The sequence below is a fragment of the Hyaena hyaena genome, unplaced genomic scaffold (genome assembly GCF_003009895.1).
Source record: "Hyaena hyaena isolate Hyena2069 unplaced genomic scaffold, ASM300989v1 scaffold_1237, whole genome shotgun sequence".
NCBI lineage: Eukaryota > Metazoa > Chordata > Mammalia > Carnivora > Hyaenidae > Hyaena > Hyaena hyaena.
The window spans coordinates 306753-319458 of NW_024081872.1; the positions used below are offsets into that span (position 1 = coordinate 306753).

Genomic DNA, 12706 nt, shown 5'->3' on the forward strand with positions numbered 1-12706 from the left:
TACCACAGGAAATATATGACATTCAAAAACTTATAACAACATTTTTACAGATTGGAGGGGTCATCCATAAAATGTTATCATATTCTCACAGTCAAGTGTGGAAAATGGACTATTAAACTGATGTCTATAAAAAAGCACCCAATATATCTGGCATAGTCTATTTTGTAGTTTATTTGGAAGTACTTTTAGAGTTATTTCCCATGCTTTAATGGGGTATAAAAGCATAAGCCTGTCAGGAAAGTGTAGTGCAATGCCGTATAATTGTTAGATGGATCAACATTGTCGATGACTTTATTTGAACTTTATTGATTCACCTTATATTAGATGATATTCTGATCCATATAATGTATTTAGCTGTCAAGTAGTAGTGGCTCCCAAACAACCACATTTCACAATAAATCTACCTTGTAGTTTGAGGGAGAGTAAAAATGTGGTAGAAGATGTAACTGCAATAATTATAGGGTCATTAATTCATATCTTTCTGTCTGTCTACATTGCTATCATACCTAGACATTTCCCTAAGTAAAATTCCTAGATCTTCTTTTTAGAAAATGACATAGGTCGTCTAACTCCCTCTAACTCTCATTTCTAATTAAGAGTTTTCAAAATCAATAGCTCAGTTAAAGTACCTAATATACTGGTTGATTATTATGTGTCAAGCTACATGGACAAAATAGTGATTTAAAACTGTACCAATACATGAAGAAAGTACAGTATGGTGAGAAAAGGCATAGAAACACCTAAGTATAAGGCCACATGAAAGTACAGTATGAATGTGAGAAAAGAAGTAAAGATAGTTACTTTTCAAACTGAAACACCCTCAGCAGGGTACCCGGGTGGCTCAGTAGGTTAAGCATCTGACTTCAGCTCAGGTCATGATCTCATGGCACATGAGTTTGAGCCCCATGTTGGGCTCTGTGCTGACAGCTCAGAGCCTGGAGCCTGCTTCAGTTTCAGTGTTTCCTTCTCTCTCTCTCTCTGTCCCTCCCCTGCTCATACTTTATCTCTCCCTCTCTCTCAAAAATAAATAAATGCTAAATTTTTAAGTGCTTTCAGCAAAGAGCTTAGTACACAGTATATGTTCAAAAAGGTTAGAAATTATATTGTTGTTAAGTATGTCATTAGATGAATAGTTTATGCTATGTGATACCTGGACAGCAAAGATCAGTCAGTTGTTATTAACTGTTAATAACTGCATTATTTTCATCTGTTAAAGAGTTCAGAAATTATTTCTTAGGTAAAACACTCTTTTGGCTATCATATTTGTATTGAGAAAGAAAGTAACAAACTTTTCATCTTCATGTCATTCTAATTTGTAAATACGTACACTGTATAATTTTTCACTGTACCAATTCTAATAGTTTATCATGAAAAATATAAAAGGACTAAACAAAGGGCAGAACATTTCTTCTTTAAAAGGTTTCTTATTTTAGAGAACACTGAGGATTAATTTTTGCCTCCGCAAATTTATGAAAGCCTATATGCAGCCTATAAAATGCCACAGGATTTCTCTTGTGTAGCAAAATACCATTGTTCTGCTATATTAAAGGATCATAGTCCTGATGTACTCTTAATTATTTAACATTTTCTTTTATTTATTAAAATTTCCTTTTGCCATTTGACTTGCATCCTTGGTACATAGAATATGGGTAATAGTTTTATTAGTAACACAATATCAACATGAGATGATTAATGTTCTCCAAAGAAAACTAGGTTCCACACTCCCCAATGTTGCTTCTTTAGTCTAGATAAAAGTTTTCTGTGTGATGCCCACCTGTGAAAGGAAGTATGTCTGTTTAAGCAATGGTTTTGATAAATATAAATGGCACTCATGTGTGAAGGAGAGCTCATTGTGGGATGACAGCAGGGTTAGCCTTTGAAGGAACCCAATGAATAGCATCTATCATTCTTGTCTCATTCTGAACAAAATGAGATATAGGAAAAGGAGTAAAGCATTTAAGGTGAAAGCTAAATTGTTATTTTTGCTATTACTGACAAAGACTACCTAAGGAATATAGTTCAGTGACCAGGAGATGAGACTGCAGACTGGAGCTTGCCAAGGCAGAGGGAGTGGTCTATCCCATTTAGACCAGATAAGGGGTGGAATGTCTATACAGTTTTTAAAAACAGCAACACAATGGGCTAAGCCTTGGTCTGCTTTTTAATCATAACCATTCATCAGCAATCTTAAACAATGTCAGTAATATAGAAGTCCCTCCTTCTTTGACTCCCACCTCCCTCTACCTTGGAAAACTATCACTAATAAGCAAACTTATTGACTTAGTTAAAGCTAATCATGTATGAGGGCAGAAAGAGCCTACCTCTGGAAGAATAGAAGGGAACTCTTGCTTCCCAGGAGAAAGAAGAAAGAAACTGAGTTGGGCTTGCTCTGGCGTTTCTTTCCCAATTTACCAACCATATAAATTGCTCCACCTCTGGTGGGACAAAATTAATAAAAGGAGAGTGGACAGGAGTATTACAGTAATCAAAATCCTTACTCATGGTAGAAAACATCAGAATTGGGAAAGAAAGATCCTTGAAGAAGAAACAGGTTAATATAATAAGCAAAGATGGAAAGAGATGAGATGGAAACAAAATGTATAGCCTGAAAAGTGACTATTCACAAACACAAAAGCGTGTTTTGTTCATTTGTTTATTTTAAATAAAATATGTTGTAATCTAGACTATTTGATGAAATGGTCAATGGTGAATGGAAGGATCAAAATACCTATAGGTATATTTAAAATCAGTAGTGAAAATAATGACTCCTGTTGCAAGAAGAAGACTGATAAGTAAAAAGAATTTTAGAATCTAAAATCTATAAATTATCTTTTTATTTTCTATTTAATAACTGAATCTCAGCATTTGCCTCTGCCTATGACAATTCTCATGTTTTATTTCTGGTATGTGAGAACATACTTCTTTCACTTAGTTTTTTATCTCAAAAGAATGTTGTAGGATTTTGAAGCTCAATTTTTATGCATAAGTGATTTCTCACTTTAAAAACAGACTAACAAGTATCTGTCTGGCATATACTTAAAAATGATTTATTATAGGGTAATATTTATATTTTGTAATTTTTAAATAAGTAGGTATGTTATAGGATCTGCATTTTTATGGCTTCTGGTATTGTAAGTTTTTCTAGGACTAGTTTCTAATGTTCTGGTATTTAGTCTTAGATTGCATGTATGTATGTATGTATGTATGTAGAATTAGAATTAGACTTTCCTTTTTTGAGATCATAGTAGCTTTGTAATTAAAAACTTAATCCAAATAAAATTCTCTTTAAAAAAAAATGTTAACGTTTATTTATTTTTGAGAGACAGAGCATGAGTGCAGGAGGGGCAGAGAGAGAGACAGAGAGAGAAAGAGAGAGGAGGGGAGAGGGTGACACAGAATCTGAAGCAGGCTCCAGGATCTGAGCTATCAGCACAGAGCCTGATGTGGGGCTCGAACTCACAAATTGTGAGTTCATGACCTGAGCTGAAGTCGGATGCTTAACTGACTGAGCCACCCAGGCGCCCCCCAAATGAAATCCTTTAGGTTTCACAACAAGGGCATCAAGGGTAAATATTTGTTGGTATATTTTAAATCATGAAATAAAAACATTTTGAGGCAAAATGCATGTTGATAAATGTGTAGTGTTTCCAGAAGTTATATTTTATCAATATTAGATGCTATGAGAAAATGGAAGTTTATACTGATTTCTCTACACAATCTCGAAACATTTTCAGCTCTACAATTGTTTTCTGCTCTACCATTATTTACTTTTTAATAACATTAAGAAAAGTCTTTCTGAGCCATTAGTTTATTCATTTGCTCCACAATTTTTTATTGAACAGGTACTATGTATTTTGAGCACTCTTCTGGGTATCTGAGAACGAAAAAGAAAAACATCTGTGTCTTATGTAGCTTACGTCCTAGCTGAAGGACACAGAAATAAAAACCAGTAAATGTAATAAATAAATTTCCATGGATATATTACAAAGTGGTAGGTTCTATGGGTGCCTGGGTGGCTCAGTCAGTTAAGCATCCAACTTCGGCTCAGGTCATGATCTCACGGTTCGTGGGTTCGAGCCCCGTGTCAGGCTCTGTGCTGACAGCTAGCTCGGAGCCTGGAGCCTGTTTCAGATTCTGTGTCTCCCTCTCTCTCTGACCCTTCCCTGCTCATGCTCGCTCTCTCTCTCTCTCTCTCTTTCTCTCTCTCTGTCTCTCAGAAATAAATAACACATTTAAAAATTTTTCAAAGTAGTAGGTTCTAGAATATAAAATAAAATAGTACAGAATGAGAGGAATGGGGAATGTTGGAGATTAGATGGCACAATTACCAATAAGATGGTCAAAGCAGGCTTCACTGAGAAAGTGACATGTGAACCACAACTTTGTAGGAAATGAAAAGGATAGAATGGAACAAAGAAATTCCAGAAAAGGGGAGTGTGAAGGCTCTCTGTGAGAGGTTTACAATGAAGTCAGTTTGATAGAAGCAGAGTCAGTAAGAAAGAGTAGAAGAGGAGGTAGGATAGGAGAGGCCAGATCAAATAGAGCTTTCTAAAACATATATGAACTTTAGCTATTACCAAGTATAAAAGAAAAGGACTTAGAATTATTGGTCTGAACTTATGGAAAAATGGAACTTTCAGCAATAGTGATTTAAAAAGTTTTGGGAGAAGCAAAGTTTTGAATGATGGAGTAAGGATTTAATTTAGCATTGGACATGCTGGATTTGAGAGGTCTTTCAGACATCTAACTAGAGATGTAAAAGTAGGCAGATTATATTTTTCTGCAGTTCAGAAGAGTGGTACATGGGGATAAATGTTTGAGAACAAGCACACAATATGGATAGCCATTAGAGTGGATGAAATTAATAGAGAAGTGAGCATAAATGAGAAGACAAGTAGTCAAAAGAGAGATCTGGACCACTCTGACATTAAAGGATCAGGGAAGGAAAGCCATAAAAGGAAGCCAGGAAGAAACAATCTCAGGAAGTTTGACAACCTAAAATCCAGAAAAAGAAAAAAAGGGAAAGTGACCATCAATATGTCATTGGCTGCCATTTTCTATTAAGACAAGGACCAAGAAATGACTTTATATCTATCTACGTGGAGGTCACTGATCAAACTGACAAGAGCTGGTTTTTAAAGGAGTCAGAAAACTAACTTGGGTAAGTTTAAAAGAAGTTAGGAGAAGAAAAATTTAGGACAGTAAATATAGGCAGCTCTTGTAAAGATTTTTTGCTACAAACATGAGCTTAAACATGAAGAAACAACTAAAAAAAGAATGAGAATCAATATCACTTTTGTAATATGAGAAAAACAATAGCATATTTGTCTGCTAATAGAATTTATACAGAAGACAGGAATGAAATCATGATGTTAGATGATAGAGGAGAGAACTGCTGGAGACTTGGCCTTGAACAGAAACTCAAACTCAGATTGAAGGATTTGCTTGAGATTGGAGAAAGAAGAGTTCATTCACTACTATCAGAAAAAAAATGCCAAAATCATGGATATAGATGAGAATGGACAAACAAATGTGAATGTGGGAATCTGTGAGTATTTTCATTATTATTATTTGCTTTAAATTCTTCAGCTAAACAAGAAGCAATTTCAAGAGCTGAGAGTAGGATGACAGAGAAATGGTGGAGGTTGAGAGGAAAATGAGTAATAATCCTCCAAAAAGAGAAGGAGGCTAAGAGCCGAGGGTGGGTAGATGAGAGAAACTTACTATTATGGTCAGACATAATGAAGAAAATAGTCAAGATTAATGCTAATAAAATTAAAGGGAGAGCTATCACATATATCCTTTTTTGTATCCTTATGGATACAAAAGTTCTCAAAAAATACCTTGGGATAGGGGACTATTGGTCCATATAGCAGAAATTCCCTAACTAGAAGAGATCTTAGTGCAGGAATGGAAACCAATTAGAATTTAGTTCATGTTCAGGAACTATTTCCGGGCGACGGTGATACCATCATTGTGGCCACTGCATCATATTTAGAGCAGTGCATATGGGTCAGGTGCTAACCTGGTATTTAGACTTATTACTTCATCTCTCCTTCACTACAAAATTACAAAGCAAAAATAAATATATCTATTTGTAGACTCACAATGTGACATTTACAAGAGTTCGGTGACTTGCCTAAAAGTGAAGCTTGTATATTTAAGGTAAATTAAGACATTGGCACAGATTCAGATACATGCAGTTACACACACTCTCACTTCTCAACTACTTCTTGAAGAATAAATTCTCATTTTACCAATAGCTTCTTTCAGAATCTGATTTCATTAATTTAATTGGTCTAAAGCCACCCAACTTACTCTAAGGTAATCATTTGGTCTTTTGAATCCTGTAAATATCCTGCCTGTTTTGTGGAAATGTAATTAAACTGTAATTAATCATGTATGATTTCATGTGTTACTACTGAAAAATTTGGAGAATGCATTCATATTTATTTTCCATTACAACTGTACTTCAATAAAAATAAAATAAAAATGAAATAAAACAATAAAATAAAATAATAAAATAAAATAAAATGAAATAAAATAAAATAAACAACATATCCATATTTCCATCAACATCTTAAGAACTTTATTCATATCTCCTCTTGGTAAATATCTACCCAAACTGAAAATCCTGTCTCTCTTTCTCTCCTTCATCTCTCTGCTTCTTCTGTTCTTTCTAAAGACCTGGTTGTACCCTGACATTTCCTAATCCATGTTTGCTGACCTTCTAGCTTTCAGTGTATCCTTTCCATCCCCATTGTTACAGGTCTTTCCTTGATGATCAATCTTCATATATGTCACTTTACAGATTTCCAGCTATGACTTTCAGAAATAATGGCTCAATATTCCTTTATCTGCTGACATTGCCACTTTTTCTTCCTTTGTTATCATTGCTATGACCTAATACCCTAAATTCCAGTGTTAAGAAACACTCTAGCTGACTTATACATATACACTTAGCATTTATCCTAAGCAATAACTTATTTAGCATCTACCCTCTGCCAGGTAGTTACATGCCTGGATAAAATCACATGCTTCAAGATTACCAAACCAAAAATGCTTTAAATCACGAAAACCAAGAGATAACAAAGTCACCCTGTAATTGGGCTAATATTAGAGTTTTCTGATCTAAATTCAGCACCTGGTTTCAAAGCCAAATAAACAAAAAATGTATAGTCAATATCATCTTAGAGATAGATAGAAATTCTCTAATAAGTCTACACATGGAGTTTTTTCTGTCACTAACAGTCTCTTTAGTTGAACTCCAGAATGGCTTAAATCTGAGGGTCAAACAGTATGAAAAAATAAGCATCTTTGTTATTCAGTATAATGAGGTTCTCATGTGATGAGAAGCACATAGGGATTGAGACTGACTGAGGGAAGAGCAGATTCATGTCTACACTCTTAGATTTATTTGGGCAGAAGCTCATTAGAATGATAAGCAGGATACTACGCATTATATAAACTGTTACAGCACTTTCTGTTTTTCTTATTTATTCATTTGTTTGTTTACACCAAGAGCCAAAGTAAATATGCCTATGCTTTTCTTTTAAGTTTTTATTTTAATTCCAGTTAGTTAACATACAGTGTTCTATTAGTTTCAGGTGTACAATACAGTAATTCAGCACTTCCATACATCACCCAGTGCTCCTCATGATAATTATGCTCCTTAATCCCCATTGCCTCTCTAACCTATCCATTCACACACATCCTCTCTGGTAACTAACAGTTTGTTCTTTATAATTTAGAACCTATAGGAGTGGCTGGGTGGCTCAGTCAGTTAAGCATCAGACTCCTGGTTTCAGCTCAGGTCATGATCTCACGGTTGTTAGATTTAGCCCGGAGTTGGGCCCCTTGTTGACCATGGTCATTCTCTCTGCAACACCCACCCCCCCAATTAATTTTCTCTCTCTCTCTCTCAAAATAAATAAACATTTTTTAAAAAAAGAGTCTGTTTCTTGATTTGTCTCTCTCTCTCATTTGCCCTTTGTGTGTATTGTTTCTTAAATCCCACATGTGAGTGAAATCACATGGTATGTGTCTTTCTCTGACATTTCAGTTAGCATTATAATTTCTAGCTTCATCTGTATCATTGGAAATCGCCATATTTCATTCTTTTTCATGGCTGAATAATATTCCATATATATAATGGCATTAGATATAATGGAATAATGGAGTTAGAGAAAAGTTTTATATCTACCTCTGAAATCCTAGAAAACTCTTCCCAGCTGGCTTCCCAAGACAGAACAGAAGATCCTCATAGAGGTGCCAGGGATAGCTCAAACCTGCTCCTTGCCTCCTAAGTCACAGCTACTTTGCTCCCTGGCACTCACCCCAAAGGAGCATGTGACAAAGGGCCCCTCATAGACCTGCCTGCTAAGGCCCAGCCAGTCCTGAAGACACTAATTTTGGTCCTGGGAACATCATCCTGACCAGTCCTCTGAATCCTGGAGGGGCCACATCCCCAAGTACTCAGAAGGAAGAAGCTGATGACCAAAGGGCTACTTCTTGGAGGAACTGGTCCACAGGGCTAGAATTTGATTTCTCTGACAACATCATCAGCAAAAGTTTAAACCCACCAAAGAAAAGACTTGGCCTTAAGCCTCCTTCTAGAATACCAGAGGGGAGGCAGGAAAAGGCACCTGAAAAGGTGGGTGAGGGGCCTGTTCCCCTTCCCCAGGCATCTTACAACCTGAAATAATATAAGCTGGATGACCCAAACTTTAAGTCCAAAAGTGGAAGAGAGGGGCCGCTGGGTGGCTCAGTCGGTCGGGCGTCCGACTTCGCTCAGGTCATGATCTCACGGTTCGTGGGTTCGAGCACCATGGCAGGCTCTGTGCTGACAGCTTGGAGCCTGTCGCCTGTCTTCAGATTCTGTATCTCCCTCTCTCTCTGAGCCTCCCCTGCTCATGCTCTCTCTCTCTCTCTCTTTCTCTCTCCCTCAAAAAATAAATAAAACATTAAAAAAATAGAAAAATAAAGTAGAGCAGAGGCCCAGCTCCCAGAATAAGCAAATAGAGCCTGTGGCCAAGCATCTGCATGCTGCTGCTGAGGCCACAGGGCACTTCCCTCCAAGCCAGCAGATGTCTTCACCTTGGGTGGATGACACCCCTGTGGCACAAACTGTATCAGGGATTCTGGGCACAGCAAGTGAGGAAGAAGCTGTGGAATATGCCAGTGCATCAATGTCCCCTGCTCCTAGGTGCAGGTCAGAGCCTGCCTCAGATCTGGTTGAGGAGGACTTCAGAAACCCAGCTGAGTTTCTAGGCACAGGAGCCAACAAGAATTATCTGGAACAGTTTGGGAATTCCTCATTTAAGGAGTCAGCCCTGAGAAAACAGTCCTTATAACTCAAGTTTGACCCACTCTTGAGGGGAGCCCTCACACTGTTTCCTGTGGCCCCAGAGACCAGAAGTGCGTAGGACATGGCCACGCCTTTCTCAGGAAATCTGCCTCAAGTGAAACTAATGGAACTTGACTTCCTAGTAGCCTCAGGTGCTCCCATGCTGGACACTCTTCCATATGTCTTTGGACCTAGGGGTCTTCTGCTGTCCATGGGAGCCATCATGGACTTGCTACAGTATAGCCAGAAGTGATGGAAGCCACATGAGAGGAGAACATGCTGCTGAGGAGCAGGTATGAGGCACTCCGTGCAAAGAACCTGAAAATGTGGAAGATCATGGCAGGTTTGAAGGAATAGTGTACCAGGCTCAGAAGCAGAGGTAACTTGCAAAAGCTGAGATCCAGACAACTCTGAAAGAAAAAGACCAACTCATTGAAGAACTGAGCATCATGGAAGTCTTTCACTGACCTCTTGAAGGAGTTTGAGAAAAATAAGATGATCGAAGGGTATCCCATGAATGGAGAATCACTGAAGAAGTGTCTCAAAGATTATATAGCTGAACTGAAAAGGCCAGAGACACCAGGCCCTGAAGACCTATGCAGAGGAGAAACTCGAGCTCACAAATGGCAAGATCACTCAGGTGTGAGGCAAGGCCCAAGCCAAGGTCTTGGCATTCCAGGCCTTCCTGAGAAAGGAACAGATAGATGCACATCCACTCACCAGAGAAGACAGCTGAGCAAAAGATTAAATAAAAGGAGGAACTACCTGAATCTGTGATGATTTCACCTCCAAGATGGGAAAGATTTGACATGGAAGCAGCCTTTCCCAGCCTCCAAGTGCCAGCCTCTGTGTCTATCTGTCTGACTGTGTGTCTGTGGAAGGTTTCATGTTCTTTCTTTTCTCTTAACCTCACCTCACTTTTAAAAAATGTTTTTATTTATTATTGAGAGAGAGAGAAACAGAGCATGAGTGAGAGATAGGCAGAGAAAAAGGGAGACACGGAAACTGGAGCAGGCTCCAGGCTCTGAATGTCAGCACAGAGCCCCACACGGGGCTCGAACCCGCAAACTGTGAGATCATGTCCTGAGCTGAAGTCGGACACTTAACCAACTGAGCCACCCAGGTGCCCCCCCACCTCACTTTTAAACTAGATTGTTTTCACAAGAAGACTCAATAAAGTTTCCCTTCAGTTTGAGTGTTGAAAAAAAAAATATATATATATATATTATATAATATATAATGTATGTATATGATTTCTTCTTTATCTATTCATCTATTGAGGTACACAGGCTGTTTCCATAATTTGGCTATTGTAATAATGCTGCTGTAAACATAACATAAGGGTGCATGTATCTCTTTGAATTACTGTTCTTGTATTCTTTGAGTAAATACCAAGTAGTGTGATTGTGTGATTACTGGATCATAAGATAGTTTTTTTTTTCTTTTTGAGAAAACTCCATATTGTTTACCACTGTGACTGCACAAATTTGCTTTCTCACCAACTGTGCACGAGGGTTCCTTTTTCTCCACATCCATGCCAACACCTATTGTTTCTTCTGTTTTTTGTTTTAGTATTCAGACAGGTTTGAGATGACATCTCATTGTAGTTTTGATTTGCATTTCCCCAATGATGAGTGAAGATGAGCATTTTTTCTTGTGTCTGTTGGTCATCTATATGTCTCCTGTGGAGCAGTGTCTGTTCATGTGTTCTGCCCATTTTTTAATAAGATATTTTGTTTGGGTATTGAGTTTTCTAACTTCTTTATAGATTTTGGATAGTAACACTTTATTGGACACGTCATTTGCAAATATCTTCTCCCATTCCATCGGTTGCCTTTTATTTTAGTTGATTGTTTCCTTCTTTGTGCAGAAACTTTTTATTTTGATGTAGTCCCAATAGTTTATTTTTGCCTTTATTTCCCTTGCCTCAGGAGATATATCTAGAAAGAAGTTGCTATGGTTGATGTCAAAAAAGTTACTGTCCGTGTTCTCTTCTATGATTTTTATGGTTTCAGGTCTCACATTTAGGTCTTTAATACATTTTGAATTTATGTTTGTGTTGGTGTAAGAAAGTGGTCCAGTTTTATTCTTTTGTATGCTGCTGTTCAGTTTCCCCAACACCATTTTTTAGGGAGACTGTCTTTCCCCATTGCATAATCTTGCCTCTTTTGTCAAAGATTAATTGACCATATAATTGTGGTTTTATTTCTGGATTTTCTATTTTGTTCTGTTGATCTATGTGTTTATTTTTGTGCCAGTACCATATTGTTTTGATCACCACAGCTTTAAATATAACTTGAAGTCCAATATTGTGATGTCTTCAACTTTGCTTTTTTTTTTTTTCAAGTTTGCTTTGGCTTTTGTCATTCTGTACAACTTGTAGGATTGTTTTAGTTCTGTGAAAAAATGCTGGTGGTATTTTGATAATGATTTCATTAAATGTGTAGAATGATTGGGCAATATAGACATTTTAACAATATTTGTTCTGTCCATCTATGAGCATGGAATATTTTTCCATTTGTTTGTGTCATCTTTAATTTCTTTTATCAGTGTTTTTATAGTATGTACAGGTCATTCTTCTCTTTGGTTAAGTTTATTCCTAGGTATCTTATTATTTTGGGTGTAGTTGCAAATGGGATCGTTTCCTTCACTTCCCTTTCTGCTGCTTCGTTATCGGTTTATAGAAATGCAACAGATTTCTGTACATTGATTTTGTATCCTGTGACTTTATTCAATTTGTTTATTAGATCTAGAAGTCTTTTGGTGGAGACTTTTGGGTTTTCTTTTTTATCTAAGTTTATTTATCTACTTATTAGAGAGAGAGAGAGAGAGAGCAGGAGAGAGGTAGAAAGAGAGAGCATCCCCACCAGGCTCCACACTGTCATCTCAGAGTCTGACATGGGGCTTGAACTCACAAACCGTGAGATCATGACCTGAGCTGAAATCAAGAGTCAGATGCTTAATCAGCTGAGCCACTCAGGCTCTCTTCTTTTTTTTTTTTTTTTTTTTTTTTTATTAAATATTATCATGTCATCAGCAACTGGTGAAAGTTTCACTTCTTCCTTAATGATTTGTCTGCCTTTTATTTCTTTCTGCTGCTAGATTCATATGACTAGGACTTCCATTGAATAAAGTGGTGAGAGTGGACATCCGTGTGTTGTTCCTGATCTTAGGGGAAAAGCTCTGAGGTTTTTCCCTTTAAGGATGATGTTAGTTATGGATTTTTCATAGATGGCCTTTATGTTGAGGTATGTTACCTCTAAACCTACTTTGTTGAGGTTTTCTATCACAAATGGACATTGTACTTTGTCAAATGCTTTTTCTATATCTTTTGAAAAATATTATATGGTTCTTATCTTT

At 37.1% G+C, this 12706-nt stretch overlaps 1 pseudogene; it reads left to right on the plus strand.

The window, feature by feature from the left end:
* Positions 1 to 8174: 8174 nt before the first annotated feature.
* On the plus strand, positions 8175 to 10154 carry LOC120224734 (annotated as a pseudogene).
* The last annotated feature ends 2552 nt before the right edge of the window (positions 10155 to 12706 follow it).